The following is a 27787-nucleotide window of genomic DNA, read 5'->3' as shown; positions in this document are numbered from 1 at the left end:
CTGTTGACAATTTCAGTAAGCTTCCTCGTCCACTGGACCCAGAGCTCAGGAGCTTTTTTTTTCTCAACAGCCAGAATGATTCTGCTTGTAACTATGGAAATTCTGCAAGGAAAGAGGCAGGCCACTTAAGTATTTTGCTATCCTCCCATCCCCCAATACACTTAGCTTAATATAAAACAGTTGGAGTTTCTATGCAAAGGGGGTGGGTGAAGTGTGAAACAGTGTTTTAAAGAAGGCACCAGAACAATCTAAAACACAGACAAAGCAGAAATAGACTCATACACAAAGAACTGACTGTTGGTTGTCATGGGGAAAGGGAGCGGGGGGTCAGTGAAGTAAATGAAGGGAAAGAAGAAGAGGTACAAATTTCCAATTATAAAATAATCATGGGGATAAAAGAATAACATAGGAAATATAGTCAATAATATTGTGACATCTTTGTATGAGACAGATGGTAGCTACACTTACCATGGTGAGCATTTAGTAATGTCTACAATTGTCAAATTACAATGTTGTACACCTGAAACCAATTTAATATTGTCTATCAACTGTACTTCAATTTTTAAAAAACAGTATAATAAAATCTTAATGCCAAGTGGCAGATGGCACAATGACATAAACTTTAGATATTCCTTCCTATTCTTGGACATCAAAGACATAATTAACAGTTTAATATTCCCTTTATGAGAGTTCCAAAATAATCTTATGATTAATAAGAAATTATAATGGCAAAGCAATAAATGAAGCTGATTTTTTCCCTTTGTACCATACAATTAGAACAAGAATTCTTTGTTAATTCGTTTGAAATTTTATTTGTTATATAATAGTGTTTCAGAGAACTAACAATAGGCCTCTGTGCCATTTGGATTTGCAGCTAAGCAAAGTAAAAACACAATAAAGTACAGTAAAAAGGGGCAGTGCTTTAAATCATCAACATGCACTAGCACACTCCTGGAAATCAATAATAAATTGACATTCCAGAGAGCTTACTCAGGAGGGCATGCCAGAGCCATAGAAAATCTTATCCCCATGACATAGGACTGTCTCCAGTAAAAAGTAAAACAAAAATACATAAAAGCAAAAACGAAAACATGGTAGAACTTGAGTGACCACAGAGAGACTTAAAGTGTTTGCTTTGGACAGGGAATAGCTGCATTAGGAATTAGACATTCCTTACAATGAGTAATAAAGGAATTTCTAATTTGACGTAAATAAAAAACCCTGATACGGATATCTTTTCAAAAGATTATCCTTTATCAAACATATAATTTGTGATGACAGTATAAAAGATTGTCCTGAAGAGTAATTTGCCAAAATAAGATGCTCAGAAAACTATGCAGCAGTAAAACGTTTTTGCTCCCAAATTTATATCATGTTGATATTTATTTACTCATTAATATGACAGTTATTTGATGAATGCCTACCATGTGCCAGTTTCTGTATATCTGCTAGGAAGAAAGGGGTGAACAATAAAAAGCATCTTTTCTCATGAAACATAAATTTCATTGAGGAAGAAATATACTTAAAAAAAGCAAAAAAACATACTTTTTGACAAAGAAATTTAAAAGACATGACAAGACTGGTTATAGATGACTATTATACATATCAGGGGTCACTAAGGAGGTGATATTTGACACCACTATATTTTCCATACATATGTATAAATGTAATAAAATAGTTGCCTGTTGAAAAGTAACATTTCTAAAGACTGCATAATATTCTGTCATGTAAATGTTGAACATATATAACAATGCCATATTTTTAATGTGTAGTTTTATTTCAAGTAATGTGTCAAATGGAATAAATCATTTTGGAGTTTGACACAAATTTTGAACTTGCCTTTGAAAGAGTTTTACCAATTTTAATCCCATAAAAAATGTAAGTCACATTTTCATACAATTCTCACCAACATGTGCATTTTCCTTTATATAGTACGTATATCAAAATTTGGGCAATTGAAAAGAAATTTCATAGCATTGTTGAGTTTATATTTTTTAATTTACTAGTGGGCTTGACTAGTATATATATGTTTATAGGGCACTTTATTTTCATACACCTCATATAAACCCCTGATATTTCTAGATTTTTAAAAATTATGTAACAAGACTTAAAAGTTTGGTAGTTGCTTATATTACAACTTTTTCTCATAATTAATTTATATATAGAATACTATAATTACTTTTTAATCACTTGAACTACCCACTTTTATCATGTCGCATCTGTATTCTTGAAAGAACACCTTGATGTTATTTAGTACCAGTGATAAACATTCAAGATTTCAAAACCAAATTAGAACTTTAGAAAACTTATATCTGAAACCACGAGCTTGATGGCTTCTGAGCACTTCAAAATTTTCTGGTAAGGTCAATGGTGATCATAATGAATGTGAATTTTGATATTGATAAAGAATGTGCCATCACTTGGAAAATCTCACTGAGTAGCCCACTGAATCCTATTTCCTGAGTGATCAGAAGATGGCCTTATAGAATCATGCATGAATGAAGGGGTTGTTTAAAGTTGTAAGGAAGAACAAGATATTTTACTGTAATAGAGTACAAAAAATCATTAATAAGGTGTCATAATCTATATTATAACTGAGCTTAAAGAAATTACCACTTGCCGAATTTTGGTGTAGTATTAAAGGAGAATATCCAAAATCAGCTACTGTGAGGTCACCGTTGAGTTACGGGGAACTTTTCCTCTGCTAAAGGAGGCTTCCTCACTCAAGATCACCCTTTCCCTGGACTATTTGTATCCAGTAGTGGGTCAAAGTGGGGATACACAGGCATGGTGCCCATGCCTTAATTTGTGCTACACTGTAAGGCTATCCCAGCTTCAGTGCCCCTTAGGGGATGAACTGAGCCCTCTTGCAGCTATCTCCCAGTTCACCTCTCCCTCACCTCAGTCCTTCAGCTTTCACTCCTCTCAGGTTTGATACTCAGAGAGCTCCACAATAACTCTTCTGCCCCCCAAGACTTCCTTCTCATTGCCCGTTTCCCAGATATTCCACTCGAAAGCATGACATGGACTTACTCTCTGTACAGATTGCTTATTATGTACTATGCATTGTTAGGTATCTTCATATGCACTATGCAATTAAATCATACATAGTCTAATGTTAAAAATTTCTTAGTGGTATTTTATCAAATGGAATTTGGGTACTTAGGCATAAATATGGAAATATGGTGGACTATAGAAATATATTTGTGAATATTTACCCAGTAGAAAATATTCACATTTTTCCAATAGTGAGCCACCTTTGCCTTTCTAAAAAATAGCACTAACAGCCATGCTGTACTGTAATTGGATAGACTCATTTCTGGTCTCCATTTAACTGATTAAGCAGATTAACAACTGTTCTTCACTCTCATTACCTAATATTAAGATGATAATACCCATAGAATGCTGAAGTCTTTGGACAAATAAACCTTTCTGTAGATGCTGTCATAGTTCCCCTCATACTAGCAGAGTATTGATCTGAGAATAAATTTGGCCTCCAAATCTTGGGATTATTATAATAAAATTTTCATATCTTAAATAAAAATTATTAAGTAAACCTGTGAGAGATACATGAAAAAATAGAATTCTTTCTGTGAAAACTAGGTTGAATGCCGTGGAAATATTTCAAATTTCTGAGCCACTTAGAAATGCTGCAGAATTTGGACTGGAGACGGCAAATGATAAAAATTGGAGAGGAGACAAGCAATTTTATAAAATATGGAATATTTGGATATACTGTTTTCACATACTGCTAGAGTATCACTCTACTTTAAAGAAAAAAGTAAATTTTTAAAATTTCTAAACCAACTGTGCTGTGTTTTATGGAAGAATAATAGTCAGTGGATCCGTGATCAAAGATACAACCATGGCCATATGTAGAGTGGCCAATGACTGTCTACATACGTGTCTCAAATTTGAAGTAAAGACTTAAGATATATATTTGTCATCTTTTATGATTTCCTTCTGTAACAAAAATGTATTCAGTCAGATTTTTAGAGTAACCAAAGATACTTTAATAGAGATAAGAAGGCTTTTAAATGTTTAAATTTTATGCTAGTATAACAGGATAGTGAATGTGGTTGTAATTTTATGATCATTATGGAAGTTCAGAATTGGAGAAAATTGGTGAGAAGTGCCACTTTTATAAAAGGCTGCTAAGACAATGTACGCCAAACTTTCTAAAGGTTATCTCAGGACTCGGTCCATCACCACATCCTACTCAGAAAAGACCAGAACATCAGAGAGGGAACTGAACAGTTACCCGAATGCAAAGTTTTCAGTTCAGTAGGATATGCCGTCATGCAGTGGGGGGCCTGGGTTCAGAAGCACCCAGAGAAAATGGGGACAAAAAGGAGACACAGTCATCTCACATCCAGGTTTGGTGATTTCTGCGCTGCAGAGGACTCTAAGCCTGCCCTAGCATATGACACAGGGGAAGTGCGCATTTAAGGGGTTCATGGGAGGACGTTTGTCTCTCAAAGCTGCCTATCCCAATGCCGTCCCTGAAATATTTAGTAAGGATGAGTAGAGAAACTGATCATAAACATTAACAATTTGAGAATGCCTATAGTATCAAATAATAATTAGATTTCTATTAATATACACACTTATTCTGCATGTTAATTTTTTTCTAGTAATTTATTTTTATTTTTATTGCATTTCACATAAGTGTGGCCTGTGATAATTGAAAACAAACACAAAGAAAATGCCCTGTTTATTCCTCCACACAGAATTTCAGAAACACTGTCCTAGTGTACGGGGAACAGCAGATACCTGCCTTTCATCTGAAAGGCTAGAGGTTGGTTGGAGCATGAGGCCGAGTGCGGAGGCAGGTCCGCGGCAGGGAAGCCTTTGTGTTTTTCCTGGGCTGAGCAGAAGTAGCAAAGGTTGAACCAGCCTGAGCAGTTTAGAAGTGTCCTGAATAACAGTGCGACGGCTTGTTGGGGTAGGAGATAGCAAAGTATCTGTGGGACATTTCCCAGTAAATATTCATTCAGTAACCAAATATTTTATAATCTACTTGTGCAAGGAAGAATGTTGTTAGGACACAGCAGTTTATTTTTTTGGAGTTGACATTCTAGAAAGAGAAATAGATGTTTAACACCAGAATACAGGGTAGAGTATTTATTATCCTGAGAATTCTGTAGCGTAGAATTCTCACATTCACTGTGACAACTTTAAGGAAATTTAAACTCAGTGTAGAACCAATATGAGAGTCAGATTTACTGCAATAAAAACGGATTTTAAAATGTAACTTGGACGTGTATTTTACTGCTTTAGCCAGCATAGATTTTACAAATTGAAGAAAGAGAGGGATTTGAAGTGAAAAAGAGAAAATAATGCAAAAGACTTTCAGGTTCCAGGGTTGGTAACTCTACATAGGCCATACAAAATTTTATGATTTTCCTATAATACAAGAAGGTTAATGTAGTCAAAAAAAGGGAAAGCTAAGTGTCCAGGGGATAACTCATTTGATTAGAAGCCAAGTACATTTCTTTGTATTTTAACATCTTTAGAGCTATGGTACAATTTTCTCTTTCAAGTTAATTGATGCAATGCACACATTGAGTTTAGATGATACCCATGCCCTCTTTTAAACTGCTCATTCTTGAGAAAGTTCACTGGAAAATGTGTTGAGGCCTTCCTCTAAACTACATGTTCTCAAGATACCAATGACTGGGCCAGTAATTCCTGCTGGTCTAAGCCAATTCTTTCCCCCAACCTTGGTGACACACTTCTGCAATGATTAGATACACTTCTTTAGGGAATGACATTCTGTGCAATCATAGCACATCTTCCAAAACCATTAACTGTCTGATCACTGCCAGATGTAAAAATAAATAAATAAATAAATAAATAAATAAATAAATAAATAAATAAATAAATAAGCAAATAGTGGACCCAAGCCCTCTGCCGAATGGCAACATGAGAACACAACTGTAAAAATCATAGCTGACTGCATAGCCTTTCAAGAATATTTTGGCATCCTGACATATAAGTATACAAACAACCTAAAATGCTGAATGCCAGTGAGATAAATGCTGTCGAGAATTTAAATTCTATTTATACCATATCCATCTATTTAGTGCACATATCATAAGACTTGACTTTACACATTAATCTGCCACTGAAATGTCTTACAAATGTGGTCTCGTCAGGTTGCCCCTCAGAAACTCAGACTTCTTATATGTAAAATGGGCTTCATTTACTAGAGCAATGGTTTTACACTGTCTTTTCTCAACCGTGTCAGCCATGACTAGGTAAGGAGGCGGAGGAAATCTGCAGGAAAAGCCGCAGGACTATTCCTTCTTGAGAACCGCAGCAGATTTCATTTACCTCTTGTGTATATTGGTCTTGGAGGTAAGATTCCTTTGAGAGATCATTCTGACTATAAAATATACCTGAAAATCCCGGCATCAGTCATTAATTAAGGGCTTTTCTCATATTAAATAGGATTCCAGACGGAAGTCTTGAGATTAATACTGCCATCACTTCTGGTTCTATTTTAGTTGAACTGTATGAAATTACAGGTTTTGTAGGTCAAACGTGGCTGGATCATATGGTTCAATTTAATACAGTAGCACTATTTCCAGTCATGCATTTTCCCCACTTCAAAGGATGTCGGTCCTTCCTCTGCTTTTACATAAACAAATTAAGTGAAGTCAATGCTGGAAATGTTTTAGCAGCCGAGGCTTATTTTTAGTCAGATATCTGCCCTGACTTTAGTAAATGGTAAGAAAGAAATGTGAAGGAGAAGAAACATGTATTGTGAGATTATCTTATTAAATTCAAAAATTATAGTGATATTATTCTTTAAAAATAATGCAGTTATAATTTTGGACTTAAAGAGACAGTTGTTAGGACTTGGTGACATTATGAACATGTTAGAAGAGCTACTGTGCATTATTTTGAATGAATCAGATATAAAAGATATTTATCATAATATAACCCAAACATTCTGTACTTGTAAACTCCTGTCGGCATGCTTACTGGGTTTCTGTGAATTGGACCTAGTTGTGGAAGAGGGACTGAGTGCATAAATATTCTTAATTTGTATTTGAAAACTCTACTGCTAAAATTAATGAGCCTTTCTGGAAAAAGACTGGCTCACTCATAGGAGGAATAGGCAGCTTATGCCAGGAGTGTCTAGCAGCAGGAATCATGCTCAAATAGAATGGAGATAAAAATCATGACTAAATAGAAGGACACCAGAAAGGCACAATTTTAAGGTAAAGAGGGACCTGGGGAGGCATAGCATCAGAGCCACTGAGAAGAGAATTCTCTGCAAGTAGACTGGGTAATGAGGAGCCTACTGACCATCAAAGGGCCCTGTGCCTTTTGACATTGCAGTTGCATCTACATTAGTAGTTTCCCCCTGTGTTGTTAGGACTTGGGATCCTCTAGCTTTGTTCCTAGTTTGGACAGCTTGTCTTTCTACCCAGCTGTAGCTGGCATTCGTTTTGCTATTAAGGTGACCTATCCACGAAAAATTACTACTAGTAATTTAATGGATTCTCAGTTCAGGCCCCAAGTAATAGAAAAGTAAAATTGAGTGATATTTACAATGGTGATGAAATGAATGAATCCTTGTTGTCTATATGCTTGTAAAGAGACAGCCTAGGGCACTGCTTCAAACATGCTGCTTGTCTCTAGAGCCCAGTTCAGTAAGTCACTGGGGCTCTTATTCTTTCTTCCCTTGTGAGGACTTATCTTGTCTTTTACATGCCAGCTCCCCAGGCTCTCAGTGATTCTTGCTACTAAGGGCCTGCCCTGCCACTCCCTTCCCTGTGCCCCATCTGCAGACCTGTGTGTTATTGTTGCCCGTTCCACATTCAGCAAGACAAGGGGCAGTTGTCATATCAAGGATTATAGCATTCCCCAAAATGGGGCCTGTATCTTTGCCTACAGTCATCTTTCTCTTGCTGTTGTTTTGATCCTAAGATAAATTATACATCATTGATACCCAGTGACACCCAGTATCTCTTCCATCACCACTGATGGAAGAGATGGCCTTACAGTGGAGCATAAGGCACAGTACTGCTTGGACCATGGGTATTTCTCTGGCCCCGTCTTCAGTCACTCTTCTGCATCCTCTTTGAAGCTGCAGCTGGCTTCCTGCTGTTTCGTAAACGAATCTGAATTTCCCCATGTAATGGCTCAGTCAGGGTTCCTCCGTCTGGTGTGTGTTCTCTCCAAATATCCACAAGACTCCCTCCCTTATTTCATTCTCCTCATTAAATGCCATCCTATCAGTATTACCTTCCCTGATCACCCTGTATGTGAGAAATCCGACACACCATTCCATGTTCTGTTAACCGATCTTGTCTTACTCAGTAACACTTATCATTGAATCACATAATATATGTGTGTGTGTGTGTGTGTGTGTGTGTGTATATATATTATATATATATTATTTCTCAATTATCCATCCGTCCCCTTGTAGAATACAAGCTATAATTGGGTAGAGATGTCTATTCACAGCTACATAGCTTTGGCACTTGGTACAGTGTGGTGACCAGCATATTTAGGAGATCAATAAACACGACAAAATGAGTTAATGGCCATCTTGAGACATGCCTCAAGCATATTTTCTATGTTCTGTGTTGCAACATAGGAGAAAAAGTTGTCCAGATATAGATCCCCACAAAAGTTGTGTATTATTCTCTTTTTGTAAAAGTTTCATCTCTTAAGCACCAACTTATCAAATGAAAATTAAACTTGGAATCCCTAGAGACTTGACAAGTCATTGTCAAATGAATTCACATTTGCATTTCTAAAAACTCCAATATGTATATGTACATTGAACTCTCTTAGTTTTTTGATAGAGATATAATTTATAATCCAAACATTTTCTAAACTTACATCTTGAAAATGAAAGCTTATTCAAAGTTTTCAAGTTTTCTGGTTGGAAAATAACTGCTTTTCTTCCCTACAAAATATTACATCCAAAGAAATTTTTCCGTTACATTTGGGGACATAATTTTGCTGCAAATATTTGTGCCCTGTTGTGGAAAATTAACGAATTTTACTGGGTTTACTTCATTTATTTTAATTTTTTTCAGTGATCTCAATAAAGGAAGGAGAGTAGAGTAAATATATAAAGGAAATTCTTGGACAAAAGGGATTTTTATACCTTATTTACAAAAGAGTTTTCTGAGATGAGGACATCTTAGAACAATTATACCTGCTGACAGAACTTTCTCAATAAAAACCTTTTCCGCAGAGTTGGAGGCAGCCTGACACTTGAACTTTCAGAACGACCTGGATTTGCCTCAGGGAACTCAAAGGGTACTCAAGTTTAAAATCTTACTCTGAGGCTTTTGAATATCCCATTTAAACTAGTTGTTTCCCTCCAAAAAGACTTGATCATTTCACTGTATCATTTAAACCCATTGTGTTGTGTAGTTATCGGAATTTAAAAAAGGTAATAACAGAGACAAGCGCCCCCTTGGGGCTAGAGGATGCCGCTCAGATAAATATTTATATCCCAAGTAGAAATACTCTAAATGCAATCTACTTTTCCCTTGCTTAACGATGACCTATCATCTATATCAGGTGTCAGCATTTCAGTGTAATCACCTGGAGATTGATTAATCATTTAAGGCTCTACAGTTAAAAGGAAAACATTTATTAAATGTAATACAGAGCCGGGATGATATTTTGGAAACTTGACCTGTCTTTTGAGTTTAAGAAATGATGCTGTCATATTTCTGTGGGTGACAGCATCTGGTATGCAAGATAAAATGTTGTTTCTCTAATAATGTCCCAACTCCAAAGAACCAGCTGATTAGAAGCCTGGATGTTTATATGACAAGCTAGGTATTTGCTTGCCTCTGTGAAAATTAAATTGTCATTGTGCCAAGGATATACAGAAAATATCCATTAGCAATTGATGTCAGTATGTTTATGTAGAATATGAATGGGCTCTTTATACAAATCAAAATTGGCCATATGGAAAGAAATAGAGATCCGTTATACACTTGGAACCTGAATTCTTAAAATACACATTAAGGCAAAAAGAGAGTATATATTTCAGTTCTTACCTAGTTCCATCCCTGAAGCTCTGATAAGGGAAATGTCTTTTCTCTTATGAGATGAATGATCATATTGTCCACAGAGAGGTTGTAAAAAATAACTGAAATTTTTAGATGTGAAAATTCTCTGAATTATTAAGAGTTGATGACAATGTTAAACTAAATCTGTAATATAGTAATAGTTGGAACAACTGATCATAGTATGAGGTTAAATTCAATGCATTCTATACAAGATTTCTTGTAAGTCCATGTCTTTAGAAACATATAGGTATATCTCAGCCACGGTTTTTGTTAAGTATCACTTCCAGATTTCTATGATCACAATAATGACAGGTTGTCTCTACTTATTTCCTCTTTTGAGTTGGTTTACTGGAAGCCTTTCACGCCTTTGTAAGATGGCGAAAATGGAGACTGAAAATGGGCAGGCTTATTATTAACATAACCAAAAGCTGAATGGTGAAAGAGATAAAGTGTCATAGACTGGAAAATGTTTGTAGAAATTTGTATTTTAAGAAAGCTTTGAAAGACTGATATTTTTCCAATTGCATCTTTTATGTTAGTTGAAAGATTGATATACTGTACTGATAATTGTTAGAGGAATGGAGACAATGATTTTGCAGCCACCAAGCACCAGGTAATATTTTGGCACATAGGAACTCTAGATGTATTTTCTATTTTTTCTTTACAATCATCCTATTGCATATGTAGTAATATTTCTCATTTACAAAAGACAAAGTAGAACTGAATATCTTCTATCTTCAACATTTATGTTAGTGTCTGATAGAGTAGTGATTAAAACACAACTTATTTCAGTCACTGAATTGCAGCTCTCTCTAGTGTATGCACTAGGCTGTGTATACAGACATATTTCAGGATCTCTATTCTTTTATTCTATATTTTATATTCGTATTCTATTCAAATTTTATAAAATATTAAAATTTATCATGATTTGCTTAAAATGTTAGTTATCAATATTAACATGCTTACCAAAATAATTTATATACTTGACTCCAGAAGACAGAATTATAAATCATTATTTTCAAAGGGCTTATCACAAATTTTGGAAGCGATAGATAAATAAAGAGGACACAGTATGTGTACATTTGTGTATATTTAAATATTTCATGTTTCAAACTGGCGGCATATAGGATGAACACAGGGATAGAAGGGGCCGTGGACTGGGGAGAAAAGTTAACAAAGCAGTATAATGGAAACAAGGTTATAGATCATAACATTCATTTTCCTAAATCATAAGGGATGAATAAATTATGGCACACACTTAGACCCTAAATTATCTTCACTGTTAGTGTTATCCTCACTGTCAGATAATGAAGAACTATAAGCAATGATGTGCTGGTAACTGTTTAACAACTAGCTCGCCAGATGGGGAAAAAGGAAAGGAAAAAGTCCTCTGGCCCCTCTACATCCCTTAGTAAGAAATAATAATAGGTGCTTCATTCAGAAATAATGATCTTTGATGAAGGGAACATCATGAAAGATGCTTACAGATGGCTCATGAATAAGAGTTTAAATGCCAGGAGGCTGGCTTTGATGTTTCTGATGTTTGAGAGGTAGATCTGGATCAGGGGAGAAGCAATGAAATAGAGACTTAGACAGCAAAGAATATTTGCCTTAAATTCTGTATGAATCAAAATTTACACACTGAACACAATATGAGAAGGAACTTTAGGAAATCACACAGATGTGTCTAAATGTGTCACCAAATTTGTAGTTTTCATTAAATAAAATATTTAATTTGAATTATTTATGGAATTGAAATGTTTAATCAATGCTAGACATTTTAAATCAGATCGGCCTGGCATTTACTTAATTGTTTTCCAGTTAAACAGATTTTGAAGATACAACCATAATTTAAAAATACTCAGTTATTTCAGTGAAAATTAAAATAATGCATGCCTGAATGCCCTAATTGTTATTATTGGTTATCATATTTTTTGGATTCTCTTCATTTCGGGGACCAGCAAATAATATGCTTTATGAAATATTCCATAGGTTTTTCTTTCAAGTGCACTGGAAGAAAAAAAGCCTTAAAAAATAAAGTTCAAACTTATGGAAATTTCTTGATAAAATACAATAATGAACAAAAGGAAATATCTATGCTAAAATAACATTTTCCATTTTTGTATCTCCAGTTTTTAACAACTAATGAGTGAGAAATGATTATGCCTTTGCTGAATATAACTCGATTGCGTAATGTATATTTCCAAGTAAATGTGAATGTAAGATTTTTAAAATTTGTAGTATCTTTTTGAGGTATTAAAAATTTATAACATGACTATATTTCTAGTTATTGGTATAGTAATATGAGAAATTATTTCATCAGATTTGTGTTACTTATATATCCTAATTAAATAATATTATTCTTAATAATTATTCTATTATAGCTAACTTACGTATGCAATGGCAGTTACTACATTGAACCATGGTCAATCTTGTATGGGGAGCTATCATTTTATAAACCATTCAAAAAAGTTTCACAATAGGAAAATAAAGTATTTACATAATAAAAATCTTTAATGATACAAATTTGGAATCTGTCAATAGTCATGTTACTGGAAGAAAATATGTAGCTATGTTTGTAAAAGAAAAACATGTTTTTATAGCCCTTACTCTTAAGCATTTACACTTTTCTTGAAATAGTACCTTTTAAGCCAAAATTTCTCATTCTTATACTTAGCTTCAAGGTACAATATTTGGAAAGGTTAGTAAAATTCCATTAAGTCATTTTGAGTTATCTAAGGGTGAACTTTAAGAAATTGCTCAGACAGTTCTAATACACTTGAAGTGTTGAAAAGTAGTTTGTTTTTAAAGTTCACACATGGCACATATTTAGTCTTCACTGAAGAATTGATGCCAGAACTTCTTAAGGCAAATGGAGGTACTTTAAGAGCAACATCGAAAATCTCTGTGCATTTTGTCTGGCCCCGAAGTTATAGCAGACTGCCTGTAGGCCACATGAGACTATGAGAAAAAGATATATTTCTGGCCTATTAATATCCATATTCCATCCTGTCTCTTCTCATATACTTTCTCATCTATTCGTTTACTCTCTCTGGGCCATCCCACTGACAGTCAGACACCTAATAATGGATGCAAACATTTTCCAGTAAGAGAAAAATATTATTTAAAGACAAATAGATTTATCTCTTGATATGCTTTAATCCATGGTTTTGTTTATTTTTACCTCTAACTTATGGGATAATCTTACATGTCCAGGGAACTTTATCAAAAGTAATTTGAGTGAAAGAAACGATTTAACTAAAAAGGCAAGAAATAAATACAGTGGCCAAGAGACAAACGAGAGTCAGTGGGGAAAAAGTGTCTTTACTCACCTTAGACAATAGAGGAAAGCACAGTGTTTTATGTTTCCAGAAATAATAATACTACTGCAATATGAATGAAAAATATTCAAAACAAAAGGCAATCATATATTTTCCAAAGCTTTTGAACAAGAACAAAACTTGAATAAAAAATGATATATTTTTTTTAATTAGCAATAGAATTTGGTAATGTATGAAAATAATTATACAATATTCACAAGTGGGATTTATTCCATGTATGTAAGTTTGCTCAATATTCAACAATCAGGCAGTGTAATCCATTATATCAAGAGACTAAAGCAGGAAAACCTTAAGACCATATTAATTGATATAGAACAAGCATTTGATAAAACCCAATATCCATTCTTGGTAAAAGCTTTCATAATTTAGGAATAGAGAATTGTAAAATGTTAACAGAAAAGCAGAGAAACTGAAAGACCTAAAGTTATCTTGAAAAAGAAGAATAAAGTGGAATAAATTGCTCTACCCAATATCAAGGTCTAAAATACAGTTGAAATACAAGGTCTACAAAGTCTAGATACAGACCAACAAAAATATGACCAACTGTCTTTTGACAAAAGTGCATAAAAAGCAATTCAATGGAAAAATACAACAATTTATGCTGCAGGAATTGAATATTTATAGGCATAAAACTGAGTTTCAACCTAAATCTTTTAACTTTTAACTAAAAATAAATTATAGATTTAAATGTAAAAGGTAAAATTAAAAAACCTTCGGAAAAAATACATAGAAAATCTTCAGGGGATTGGGGTAGGCAGAGTTCTTAGACTTAACAACAAATGCACAATTCATTAAAGAAAAAACTGACAAGTTGGACTACATCAAAATTAAAAATTCTTTTCTGTAATGAGCCTTAATAAGATGAAAAGACACACTATAGATTAGAAGAAAATGTTTGGAAACCACATATAATACAAAGGGCTGATATCTAGAATATATAAAGAATTCATGAACAACAAACAATCCAATTTAAAAAAAGCAAAAGTCATAAACAGACCTTTCACTGAAGAGTATATACATATGGCCAGTGAGCATATGAAAATATTTCCAACATCATTAACCACAGGAAAAAGAATAAAAAAGGAAAAAAAAATACTGAAGTACCAGTACACACCTATAAAAATAGATGAAAATTTTTACTTAGGGAGGGAGGGAGGGAAAGAAAGAAGAAATAGCATTCAAATCAGAAATGAAGAACTGAAAGTGTTTCTGCAGATGATATGATCTTATATATGGAAAATAGTGACTTCACTAAAAACTGTTAGAAATAATCAACAAATTAAGTACGGTTGCAGTATATAACATCAACATGTAGAAATCAATTGCATTTCTATATACAAACAATGTACTATCCAAAAAAGAAATAAAATAATCCTATTCGTAATAGTAATAAAAACAATAAAATATTTAGGAATAATTTAAGCAAGTAAGTGAAAGATCTGTACACTGAAAACTACAAGCATTTATTGAAAGAAATTGAAGAAAAACATAAATAAATGGAAACTTATCATGTGTTCATGGATTGCAAGAATTATTTTTAAAATGTCCATACTACCCAAAGCCATCTATAGATTGAATGCAATCCCTATCAAAATTCCAAAGACATTTCTCGTAGAAGTAAAAATAAAAATGCTAAAATTCATATGGAACCTCAAAATACCTAGAAAAGCAAGAGCCATCCTGAGAAAGTAGAACAAAGCTGGAGGTATCATACATCCTGATTTCCAATTACGCTGCAAGTCTATAGCAAGTAAAACAGTTTGTTACTAGCTTTAAGTTAGTAGCATAAAAATAGGCACAAAGACAAATATAAGAGAAGCACAAACAGAGGAATATACTCTTGCATATATAGTGAAGTAATATCTGACAAAGGAGCCAGAGACATACAATGGAGATAGGATAGTATCTTCAATAAATGTTGGGAAAAATATCCACATGTAAAAGAATTTAATTGGGTACTATCTCAAACCACTCACAAAAATGACTTGAAATGAATTAAAGACTTAAGCATAAGACATGGAACTGTAAAACTCTCATAAAAAATCAGGGAAAAAATTCCTTGATTTTAGTCTTGTAAATGATTCCTTGGATATGACACCAAAGCATAAGCAGTAAAAGTAAAAACAAATAACTGGGATTACATCAAACTAAAATGTTCCTGCAGAGTAAAAGGAACAATAAACAAACTGAGAAGGCAACCTACAGAATGAAAGTATTTACAAACCATCTATCTGTAAGGGGGTTAAATATCCAAAATATATAAATAACTGATAAAGCTCAATAGTGAAAAAAAAAAGCAAACAATCCAATGAAAAATGGGCAAAGGACTTAAATATACATTTTTCCAAAAGGACATTCAAATGGCCAACAGCTAGATAAAAAAGTGTTTGACATCACCAATTAACAAGGAAATGCAAATCAAAACTGCAATGAGATATCATTTCATACATAAGACAGCTGTTATCAAAAAGACAAGAGACAAGTAGTGTTTATTGTGTGGAGGAAAGGGAGAACCCTGTGTGCTATTGAAGGGAATGTAAATCGGTACAATCACTATGGAAAACAGTACGGTAACTCCTCAAAAAGTCAAAGATAGAATTACCATATGATCTGACAATTCCAGTGCTGGATATATATCCAAAGAAAATGAAGTCATGATCTCTAAGAGATACATGCAGTCCTGTGTTCATTACTCTGTTATTCCCAATAGCCAATCTATGGAAATAACTTAAGGTGGACATCAATAGACAAATGGATAAAGATGCGGTATACATACACACACACAAATATGCATACATACATACAATACAATAATATTCAGCTTTAAAAAAAGAAGGAAATCTTGCCATTTTTGACAACATGGATGAACCTTGGGTGCATTATGCTAAGTGAAATAGACCAAGAAAGACAAATACTGTATGATATCACTTATATGTGGAATCTAAAGAAGCTGAACTCATAGAAATACAGTCTGGAATGGTGGGTACCAGGGACTGGTTGGGAGGAGAAATTGGGAGATGTTGGTCAAAGGTTACAAATTCTCATTAGAGTATATATAGGTTCTGGGGATCTAATGTACAGCATGGAGACTATAGTTAATGATACTGTATTATATACTTGAAAGTTGCTAAGAGAGTAAATCTTAATTGTTTTCATCACAGAAATCAAATGGTAATTATGGGAAGTGATGGAGGTGTTAACTAACCATATTGTAGCATCATTTTACAGCATATGTATATCAAATCATTACAGGGTAAACTCAAACTTACACAATGTTATATGTCAATTATATCTCAAAGCTGGAAAAAAATAACAAAAAGAGGACTTAGGCAGTTTCTTATATTAATAAATAAACAATTACTATACTGTACAGCAATTGCACTTTTGGGATTCTATCCCAGAGCAATGAAAACTCTTGTCCACACAAACATCTGTATACACCATTCATAATGCTTTATTAATAATAGTAAAAAACTGGAAACAACTGAGATGTCCTTCAGTGGTTTAATAGCAAACAAATGGCATTAGATTTATAACCAGCAATAAAAAAGGATGACTATGATACAGGCAAGAACTTGGGTATAATTTAAGGGAATTTTCCTATGTGAAGAAAAAGTCCCTAAACATTACATACTGTATGTTTTCATTTTTGTAACATTTCTAAAATGACAAAATTATATAGATGGAGAAGAAATGAATGGTTACCAGAAGTGAGACCACAGAGATGGGAGGCATGGGTATGGTTATAAAAGGCCAATAGGAAGGATCCTTGTGGTGATGAAACTATTCTGTATCTTCTCCGTAGTGGTAACGAAATGAACTTGCACAAACCATAAAACTGCATAGACTGAACACTCATAAAGGTACACACATGAGTACATATAAAATTGGTGAAATATGAATAAGATTTGAGGATATTATCAATGTAATCATCCCAATTACACTAATGGTCTTTGTAAAATGTTACCATTGGAAAAAGGTGAGTGAATGGGAACCCTCTATATTATTTGTTACAAATGCATCTAAATCTACAGAGATATCAAGTTAAAATTAAAAAAAAAATGAAGAACGTAGTATATTAACTCTCTATGTTTAATAGTATAATGCAAAGTGGATTCTCTTTAGTTCCAGTGTTTATAAATATAGAAGAGGGAGGGAGGTAGTTACTAGCCCAGCAGGACAAGAATGTAATCACTCTAAGGATTTCCGGAGTCTGATATCCAGTGGCCTTAAGACTGAAGATATCAGGGCAAAAGAAAGCGTAAGTGTGCACGGATATTACCTTGAAAACTCTATAAAGGAAAATCCAGAATTTTGAGGTTACACCTTCTGTGTGTGGATGCTTTGCGGTGTGCCCTGGCTTTATGTTGGGAAGATTGGCATGCCCTCTGCAGCTCTCTTCTTGGACACAGCATAGCTGGCATCAGATGACAGCGTAAAGGGCAGCTAGAACTGTCCTCCTATTGTTAGAGGCCAGAACGTTCAAGAAGCTCATACTACAGGTAAGTGCCCAAGGAAGTTAAGTCAGAGGATTCAGAGACAAGGACAGACAGAAGATTTGAAATACCATCACAGAGACAAAATATGATAGTCTAAATCTGAATTCTTTAACACGGGATTTATCTGTTTTCTCCAGAATATGTGATGCAACCTTACCAGCATATGGACAGAACTCTACCTTTAGAATAATTGATTAGTGTCATTTCATAAATAAAGCCTTGATATGCTTGGTCTCAAGCTTTTCTTCCATTTATATTAGGCTACGTCCACACATAGTGACTTTCTGTAGAAGGAAGATTCTCCTAGGGAATCACCATCAAAGGCTGGAGATAAACTTTGTTCTTTTGATTTATAAGCCAAATATTTTCCAGTGCCTGTTGCTCTGAACAAATATTCCCTAGTGCCCATTACCCCATAAACCAGGCACTTATGAGACGTATTGATTAGATTTAATTATAATATTTTACAACAAATTCAGAAAACAAAACAAAGCGGTGATTTATTTGTAAGGCGATTTCTGTGATGTGAATTTGAAGTTTTCTGTAAACATTTGACTGCTTTCAAACTTCCAGTCACACAATTTATTTATTGAGCTGACACAGATTGAGTTCATTTTAGGTTAACCTCAGGAAATGCCTGATAGTCTTTCACTTTTTTGACAGATAGAAATTGCAATTTACTCTTGTTCAAACTAATGGAATGTACTAGGCACTCTGCTTAGTAATGGGGACACTAAGGTGGAAAATTATGATACTTTCCTCTCAAAACTCACAATTCAGAGGTGGAGGCAGAAATGTAAATGAATCTTAGTAACTACTGCCAACTGCTTTATTACTGTTAGATTTGGGAAGACCACACAGAACCTGGAGATAATGAGCTTTTCATTCAAATACACCAGATTTTACTCTCCCACAGTTATTTTTCAATACTCTCATAGAGAGAAGCATGTCAGTTAGTACTACCTTCTTCAGGAGACCGTGTCGTATTGACTATGGGCTAGTTCTGAAAGAGAGGTGCCTCTCACCGTTCCTCCTCATCTCAGTAACCAGAACCATCTTCAAACCACACTGCTCATTCCGACATGTAGGGTCATCCTTGGTTCTCTCTCTGTCCTACCCCAAGTCATCCCGTCCTATAAGATCTACAGGCGCATTCTCAGTACAATATCTTGCCTCTTCCTCTAGCACCACATTAATCTCAGATCATTACAACAGCCTTTGAATTCCTCTCCATACCCCTACTTTCATAACCCTCCAGTCTGTTCTTCATATAAGAGCCAGAGTAATAATACCACTCCCTGGTTTCTCAGCAACCCAATAGCTTCCTATGAAATCTAGAATAAAGACCCAAGTGTTACCCGGCCCACTTAATACCATCCTCCTGCGGGTTCCCTCCATGCCACCTATGCTGGCTTCCTTGTTTCTCCTCAAACCCAGCAGTGACTTTTCATTTCAGGAGCTTCACACATACTGTTCCCTTTGCTTGGATTATTCTCTCAGGATTTTTTTGCACATATCTGCTTCATTTAGGTTTCTGTTCAGATGTCCTCTCCTCAGAAAGTCTTCTGAGACCCTTTTTCTTAAATAGCATCTTCTAGAACTAACATTGCCAGATAAAAGAGGGACACCTACTTTAATTTGAGGTTTAGATAAATAATGAATCTTTTGTAGCATAAGGGTGTCTAAATTATATTATGATGGATTTGTATGTCAGGGGGCCTACTCAAACAAAAAAATCATGACTTTATCTGAAATTCAAATAATTTGATGTCTATCTTTAATAGCTAAATTTGACATCCCTACTGAGCTCTCTTTTTTCCCATAGAACATCCTCTACGTGACATTATATTACATGTTTTTTTGTTTAAGGTCTGTTTCCCACACTAGACAAAAGATCCATGAGAGAAGGCAATAGATTTGCTGTGTTCAGAGGCGAATAATCAGAACCCAGAGCAGGAGCTATAGCATAGGAGGTGCTTCGCATTTATTCATTTATTCAGGGGAGGGAGAAATCACGTGCTATTTGCTTTATACACACACACATGAAAAATTAATACATATGTATGTTTCACATTCTCAATAAGTATCTAGAAGACAGAACCAGAAACAGTATTTCTTAAAACACAGACTAGGCAGTTTTACAAATGATTTACAGAGCCTATGGAAATTGAAACATGAGAAAATGTAACCGTAAAGCATATTAAAAATCAAGCAAGTTAGGACAGGTATTGAAAAAATACTACCTGTGAGTGAAGATGATTCAGAAGGCTAATGCTGACAAATATGGCTTCATTAAAAAATAGCCCTTTCTACAAGTTGGAAAAGCAATTACAGTTTTGATTGCTTTGCCCAAAGTCCCCATATTTCCTATAAAGGCATAATCTCAGCTATCTAGTTTTTGTTAATCAACTTACTTTTCATCCTGCTTAGGTGACTCTTACTAAGTACAGATAAAATTCTGGCAGCTGAAATAGGACCCCATGTGCAGCCACATTCGGGTAAAATAATGAGTGGAAATGAGTTGGTGTTGGGTCTTGAAGAATGGGAGACGGTGGGAAATGTAAGAAGCACATTTATATTGAACCTAATTATTTTAGTAATTCAAACCACAAGCCTGAAGTATGACTTTACACCAGTGCCATTAATATAGTAAACTGGATTCAAAAGGGTCTCACAGGCTGATTTCTCTCTCCTTAGGTTCTAGTATCATTTTGATGCAAAAAAGGAAATTCAAGGGATTGATTTTTGAAATGCATTTTGAATGATGTTTGAATTTCAAGATGATTTAAAAATGACCCTCATAATGATAATTATACTGTATTATTATCATTTCACATCTTTCTTTAATTTAAATACCCAGTACTCCTTCAATGTACAGCTATTCTAACATGACTTGTGAGGGAAGCATGGCAAGGAAAAATTATAAATGTATTACAAATTAAATAAACTTGGAAGCTTGAACCAAGCTTTAAATGGCTGATTGACCTCAATGAATGCCATTTCTCTTAGGGCTAAAGACCGACAGCATACACATTTGAATATATCTTTTCTTAAGTGGCTTTTAAGGCATTTGTTCATAACCCTGAATGCTCAGAACTGCAGATGTTTGTCAGTTATGACATGCCGACATAGGATTTTACCACTAGATTATAGAAACCAATATTTGTATCTATTTTCTGAGAAAGTTCAAACTCTAATTTTGGATTTCTAAACCTTTGTGAAATTCTAGTTAATCGAATATGTGGAAGCATTTGTTTTTACAGTTATGGCTGTTTTCTTAGTCATTGTTCTTATTCCGATGTTTTACCAAAGGAAGGAATTCAAACTGGTTGTTTTTCTAACTCCTGCACTTTAACAGACACTATTTGCAAGTAAATTGGTAATACAGTATATTCTCTTAGAAATATTCTTTGTGGTATAGTCCTCACAATATCAGTGAACAAAGCTTGATTTTTACAAGTTAAATAGAAAACAAACTCGAGAGACTAGAAGAATGAAAATACATTGGAGCAATAACACAAAATTCAAATAATGCCAGAAAGATAGGAATGATTGATAAAAGAAAAACAGAAAAAAGAGATACTAAATTATCTATGTAAAATTTATTAGTACAAGAGCTGGTTTTGTAAATAATGTATTAACAGAAGCATTAAAATGCAATTAGAAGCAACACCAAGCCAATATGAATTTTAGTCACTTGAAATATTATTGTTCAAACTGTGTGCAAAAATGAACAATTGCTTATTAAAACACTAACCTCATAAATCTAGTACAACTGACTGCTTTTCACAGTTGATGATTGGAAGCTTCTGTAGTTAGTGTACACTGTAAATTGTTGATGTTTCCACTGTTTTAGCAAAATCAGAGTCAAAATCAGGTTTATTTCTAGAAATTAAAAAAATCTGGATAAAAAATATTTGGCTCCATTCCCTGCTGTTATGATTAACACAGCAATAAAAAAGTTGAATGATTTGTATTTTAATTGATTTGTAATGGTTATACTTAGAGGGTTATTTTTGTAAAGCCGGAACTCATTAATAATTTTATAAAGTTTCATATTTTACAAAATGCTTTCTTATGTATTATTCTGCAGCATATTTGTTAAATGTTTCTCACTTTTTCGCACACTAGATGCTGACTCCATTAAAATGCTCTATTGCTAGTGGTATTTGGATCTATTTCCAAACTTTCTTTTTCTTCTGTACTAGTCTATCTATTCATAAACCAATACGACACTACTTATTTATTGAGGCTTTATTCTATATTCCCTTATCAGATACAGCTTATGATTACTCAGAGTTCTTATTACTAAGAAATGTTTTCTTCTTATCTTTATTAACATATTTTTCCATAGAACATGAAAATCAACCTGTCTAGAAAAAAATGCTTTAATATTTTTACTGGAATAGATTGTATTTATTAATCAACCTAAGGAATGTTAACATCATTAGGTTATTGAATCTATCTCCTAAACAAGAATGACATAATTTCTATTTATGTAATTTTGTGTTAATTGGTAACTTTTCTTTCCATTTTTTCTGTTTTTTTCATAATGCCTTGTTTCTATTATGGTCTCAATTTTTTTAAGCAAAAAACATTTTTTCCTATTTATTTCATAGAGTCCATCAGTCTGTTTTGTTATCTAAAACCCTACAATATGTTTACCCTTCAAACATTGCTTGTCATAAATATTTTCCTAGTGTATTTTTTAATGTTGGATCAAATCTGATTTTCACCAGTGTTTTTCTTGGGAATCCTGTGCAGCTTGATTTAAGTGTGTTTTCCCCTACAATGAATTCTCTCTCCTCTCCATACTCAGGATTGTCATTTACTTCTCTAAGGATAATTTTTAATTTTAGTTCCTATGTCACAGGGGTATTGTGAATTTAAATACCAAATCTATATTAAATATAGTCCCTTAGCTACAAATTGTCAGAGGATTCATTTTGTCCACCCTCATCTCTGGTTTCTGTTCAGATATAATCTGAACAGAATGTATTTCATTGTCTACACATCTAAGTGAGGAAAATTGTCTCTCCAAACCTAACTAAGAGTGTAACATTTCAAGACATTTAACTATTACAAAGGTCATATTTCCAACTCTAAAGGATTATATCATCTCCTGTCCCTGTTTGTATATTAAAACAGAAAAGGTGAAAAATAAATTAATAAAGTAAAAGAATAGTAGTTATTATGCAATTACATATGTAATTATTCAACCAATTACATTACTAATTATGACTTCATTAATTAAATATACTTAATATTGATACACCTTCTCCAAACACATGGCAGTGATCTCATCAGCTTGTATATTCACAATTAAAGCTCTGATTTTCACTCTCTCCTCTCTATTCTCTATTATAGGAACGCTGAGATCTCCGAATTATTTTCAGGGGTCCATAGATGTTTTTACATGAGCAAGAATTCTCAGCTACCATCTGGTAGGTGGTATTTCCTCCTATTTGGCTGTAATTACTTGAGTTTATATCTGCCTTCAAGGCCCCTTTTGGCCTCTGAGGGTGCAGGAGACACTCGCTTCGCTACCACAAGCCAATACTGGCAGCCATGATTGGCATCCCCGGACCTGGTGTCTTACTCATACCAGGAAAATGGAATCACCACCATTGCAAGCAGACTGGCTGTGGATTAGTTAAGCCAAAACTTCATTTTACATGTGTGTGTATGTGTGTATACCTCTGTACATACATGCACACATTTTTACTTCACCTTTTGTGTGAGTGCTCCAACGGTGCTGGCTACCTTGTGTTACAATGCTTCACAATCGTTTTGATCTCTTGGGCCCTTTAACATTATCTTACTGCATTTCAACATGAGTTTAAATGTCCATAGAGGGTCTGTGCTTGGCCCCAATTGCTATATTTTATTTAGAATTTTCTCACCCCTGCAATAACGTAGCCATTACTCTCCTGAGGTTGACATTTTCTGTATAATGAACAGTGTCGCTCAAGATCCAGGTATGTTAGCCCAAGCAGTCCGCTGCCAGATACACCTGCCTCTCAATGAGCATATTTTAAACTAGATTTAGAACACATTCACTTCTGCTTCAAAATATATGGATTAATTCTTTATATAATATTAAACTAGAAATTTAAATTTTTACTAGAAATTTAGAAATTATATTAATGTACATTTTTTGTACTTAATTATGTTTAGAAGTTGAATCATTTATTGGAAGAAAATTATTTTTTCCAAAAACATGATTTCCATAAAATATGTGTTAATTCTCAGTCTGTGCAAAAAGAACCTTTGATTTCTCTATACATATTTCATTGTAAAAATCTGTACACCATTGAATTATATATTTGAACATAGCTTATTTAGAATTAATGAACAATGATATAAAATGTGTGTGATGCACTCAGTTTCATATTATATAAACCTTGATCAATTGTTAAATTGTTTTGATCTTTTAAACACTTAGTATAAAAAGAACTATTTTAATGATGTGAGTGTCAATGTATTTCTTATATTGTCTAGATAGTATTAAAGAGAAATACAAATTAATTAAAATAAAATGACAAGTTCTAATTATATATTTTCATATAAATTCTTGGTCTAAAAATAGAAATTAGGTGATTTGAGCATTGATATTGAAATAGTTCAAATGATATATGTTAAGAATGCAATCAGTTTCCTATAAAATATTACATAACTACACAAAGCATAACAGTGTTCAAACTGTAGTAACATCTGAAACAGGTCTATAGTTTAATATTAAAATAAAATTACTCAGGAAAATTAATAGTGTAATGATATTTAAAATATGAAATTGATTACTTCTTTAATATAATTAACATTTAATACAACTTCAACACCATGATTGCACATTTTTAATATTTCCATTATTGTATTAAGGGAAATTTAAAAGGAAAAAAGCACTAAATTGTTAGTCATTACATTACAAAATGTAGATGGAGAATTAGAGAATAAATTAGTAATAGTGGTGATTTAGAATATGTACATATTATATTGGAAAATATGGAAATGTAATCTAAATTTATTTAATTCAATAAATTTTTGTATTGCAGCATATTGATTATTTTCCTATTTTTTTTCACAAGACAAAGATGATGATGTCCTTGCAGTGAAGTTAAACTCCAGGATATGGGTAAGTGTTCACCTTTATACATGTTAAATTTTATCCTGTAAAATGCCATAATGAATTGGATACTCTAAGATCTTCCAAGAGTTGCTTTATATATTTTGTCTATGTTGGACCATGAAACTGATGGGATTTCCCTAGGGATGATATGTGTAAGTTACATTTCCGTGAGACGTTATGGAGGGCCTATCACTGCACTTCTTATAGATTTGAAATTTTTACCCAAATAATGTGTGTGAAATCTTATTTGTGATTTTAATTTTCATTTAATAATTGCTAGTGATGGTGAGATACTTTAAGATATTACACTGACTGATTCTTTGGATTGTCTGTTAATTTTTTTTCCTATTTTTAAGAGAGTTAATACTGCTTGCTATTTCTATAAATGTTCTTAGGGACTCCTTATATATCACATTCTAGAATTTTCATAAAAATCTTAATAATATGGGGTAATGAAAGCATTCCTAATTGTGACAACTTCATTGGCAATGAATCTGGGAAATAACCTGTAGATGCACTTTAGGTTCCCAGGTTGAGAAAGATTTCGTTTATCATGTCAAATAAATATATACACATTCCATAAACTTTACCTCTGTCCAAGGAGAGGGTTTTATTTTTTAATGTGAGCCATTTCTATATTAAAATAAACAAAAAGGTTTTAAGAATAGCAAATAAACTATATCTTTTTAGAATAAAAAATATTTTTCAAGCTTGATGTAGTGAATTTCCTGCATAAAACATTTTCACATGCTGAAAATGGCTTTGCTGATTGCTGAGGAGACTGTTGGTGCCCTCTTGGCCAGTAATGTCTGCTTGTGCTGTGCTCACAAAACTGTGGGAAGCTTCTCTAGAAATTTCTATAAAGATCTATGTAGAGTTTTCTTTTGCATACCACAGCAGACTTGGTGTTAACTGACAAGACCCCTTATGAGCTGGTCCTTTCCTCATCTCAGGTCTCAATGCCCACCATAGGTCCCCAAGCATCTAAATAAGCATATCTCACACATATAAGTCTCTCTCCTATCAGCTTTGTATATGCTTCCTAAAAAATCCTTTCCAGCCTGATTTATCCTTTTCCAAAATTCAAGTAAATCTCATTCCTTTCTTGAATCCTAAATTCCTAAAACTAAACCTTAGATTTCAGGGTGCCTCCTCTCTGCTTTTCTCTATGCATGCTTTTCCTTAGCATTTATGTAACTATATTCTACTGATTCATTATTTTGCTGACTATCCAAACTTATGAAGCCATGAAGACAAAAATATTACCATTGTTTGGGACAGCGTCTGGCACATAGTGGATTCTCAATAAATACTTGATGGTTGATGAAAGATTCACACTTACAACAGAAAGATAGGTGCATCCCAGGGAACTTTTAAAATTATAAATGCATTTTACTGGTTTAAGTGTCACTTGCAAAAAAGTTGTAAATAAGTGTTCTAGAGGACAATGTAATGATTTAGAGAACACAAACAATTGCATTTGGGACTACCCTTAGACTTACTAACTAAAGAACATTTTTCTTTTTTTTAATTTTTATTAAGGTATCATTGATATACAGTTTAATGTTCAGATTTCACATGAACAATGTGGTTACTAGATTCCCCCCCATTATCAAGTCCCCACCACATAACCCGTAACAGTCACTGTCCATCAGTGTACTTGTCTTCTCTGTGTTATACTGCCTTCCCCATGCCCCCCCTCATTATGTGCACTAATCATAATGCCCCTTAATCCCCTTATCCTTCCCTTCCCACCCACCCTCCTCAATTTTTTTCCCTTTGGTAACTGTTAGTCCATTCTTGGGTTCTGTGAGTCTGCTACTGTTTTGTTCCTTCAGTTTTACTTTGTTGTTAAACTCCACAGACGAGTGAAATCATTCTGTAGTTGTCTTTCTCTGCCTGGCTTATTTCACTGAGCATAATACCCTCTAGCTCCGTCCATGTTGTTGCAGATGGTAGGATTTGTTTTCTTCTTATGGCTGAATAATATTCCATTGTGTATATGTCCCATATCTTTTTTATCCATCTACCAATGGACACTTAGGTTGCTTCCATATCTTGGCTATTGTAAATAGTGCTGCGATAAACATAGGGGTGCATCTGTCTTTTTGAATCAGGGAACTTGTTTTCTTTGGGTAATTTTCTAGGAGTGTAATTCCTGGGTCAAATGGTATTTCTATTTTTAGTTTTTGAGGAATGTCCATATTGCTTTCCACAATGGTTGAACAAATTTATATTCCCACCAGCAGTATAGGAGGTGAAGAACATTTCTTAATTTGAAATAATCAGTTATATACCACTCACCCCATAAGGGTACAATCTTTTCTCTGTCTAATATCAAGAGTTTAAAAGTTGCTCTTTTCTTTGATTTTTAAATTAATTTAACAGTATAGTGGAAATGTAAATAATTATGTTAACTCCAATTTGGTTCAATAGGAGAAAGAGTACAGTAGCCCAGAATATCTTTGAGGTTCGTATTGCCCAAGTGTTTATTAAGAAAGTATGCACAGTTTTGAGATTACAGGGGGAAATTAAAGTCACCATAACACAAAAATGTTCACTAATGAACTCAAAATGTATAGATATGTCCCCACTGAAAAATTCCTCTTCTTTTCTTAACCCTAGCATCACTGAGCAGTCTCAACTCAGTGGGGAAAATAAAATGATTTTGTTTTCCAACAATTGTTACTTTTGACTACGATCTATTAAATTATTTACCCTTTTCAATGTTTGCACAACAAGCTGAACAGTTCACATAGCTTCTCA

General features: G+C 33.8%; 1 long non-coding RNA gene across 1 annotated transcript in view; it reads left to right on the top strand.

Annotated features, from left to right (window-relative positions):
- Positions 1–27787, top strand: part of LOC118971372 (uncharacterized) — a 376061-nt gene that overhangs the window by 182416 nt on the left and 165858 nt on the right. The window contains exons 4-5 of the long non-coding RNA XR_005059781.2: positions 23263–23339; positions 24981–25027. This is a non-coding gene — a long non-coding RNA (uncharacterized lncRNA). The remainder of the gene's footprint in view (positions 1–23262; positions 23340–24980; positions 25028–27787) is intronic.

Source organism: Manis javanica, chromosome 16 (assembly GCF_040802235.1).
Source record: "Manis javanica isolate MJ-LG chromosome 16, MJ_LKY, whole genome shotgun sequence".
Taxonomy (NCBI): Eukaryota; Metazoa; Chordata; class Mammalia; order Pholidota; family Manidae; genus Manis; species Manis javanica.
This window is presented reverse-complemented; position numbering and strand designations above follow the sequence as displayed.